General features: G+C 38.9%; 1 non-coding gene across 1 annotated transcript; it reads left to right on the top strand.

Annotated features, from left to right (window-relative positions):
* Positions 1-556: 556 nt before the first annotated feature.
* On the top strand, positions 557-663 carry LOC121205542 (small nucleolar RNA R71). The gene has a single exon (XR_005900618.1). It is a non-coding gene; the product is annotated as a small nucleolar RNA R71 (small nucleolar RNA).
* The last annotated feature ends 431 nt before the right edge of the window (positions 664-1,094 follow it).

Here is a 1,094-nt window from a genome sequence, read left to right as displayed (position 1 = left end):
ATGGATTTTGTTAGTATCTCCTCAAGGTTTGATTTTTTCTCTTGTTGGTAAGGTGGTTGTTGGAAGCCTGGAGGTGGTGGTGGTCTCTGATTCCCTTGGCCTCCCCATGAGAAATTTGGGTGGTTCTTCCATCCTGCATTGTAAGTGTTACTATAGGGATTATTTTGAAGTCGAGAATTATTACCCATATAATTTAATTGCCCGTTGTCCATATTGTGGCCATAAGGTGGGTATTCTGAATTGCTCGTTCCTCCTCTACTTGCATTAGACTGCATTATTGGGTGAACCTGTGAAGAACCAAGAATATCATCAATCTTTTTATTCAAAAGTTCTACCTAATTAGAGAGCATGGTGACCGAATCGACATTAAAAACGCCGGCTGCTTTCGTTGGCTTTGTCCTCATGACTTGCCACTGATAATTATTCAGTGACATCTCTTCTATAAATTCATAAGCATCCTCAGGTGTCTTATTATTGATAGTCCTACCATCAGATGCGTCAACCATCTATCTATTCGAAGGATTCAGCCCATTGTAAAAAGTTTGAACCTGTAGCCAACCCATGGTGAGGGCACCTTCTCAACAGGTCCTTGTATCTCTCCCATGCATCATATAGTGTTTCTAAATCCATCTGTACAAAAGAAGAGATATCATTCCTTAATTTAGCTGTTTTAGCCGGTAGAAAATATTTTAGTAAAAACTTTTCGGTCATTTGTTCCCATGTAGTGATTGACCCTCGTGGTAATGAGTTTAACCACTGTTTAGCTTTGTTCCTTAATGAAAAGGGAAACAACCGAAGGTGAATGGCATCATCAGATATGTCATTGATTTTAAATGTGTCGCAGAGTTCCAGAAAATTTGCCAAGTGAGTGTTTGGATCCTCATCCTGCAAACCATCAAACTAAACAAATTGTTGTATCATTTGAATCGTGTTAGGTTTCAGTTCAAAATTATTTGCAGCAATAGTAGGCCTAACTATACTTGACTCAGTTCCTATTAAATTTGGTTTAGTATAATCATACATAGTGCGTGGAGCACGATTCTGATTTACTGGATCAGCGGCAATCGCAGGAGGTAGCAGATTTTCCTGATTTT

Source organism: Gossypium hirsutum, chromosome A08 (genome assembly GCF_007990345.1).
Source record: "Gossypium hirsutum isolate 1008001.06 chromosome A08, Gossypium_hirsutum_v2.1, whole genome shotgun sequence".
NCBI classification, from domain to species: Eukaryota; Viridiplantae; Streptophyta; class Magnoliopsida; order Malvales; family Malvaceae; genus Gossypium; species Gossypium hirsutum.
Note: the sequence above shows the minus strand (reverse complement) of the source record. Positions and strands in the feature narration are given on the sequence as shown.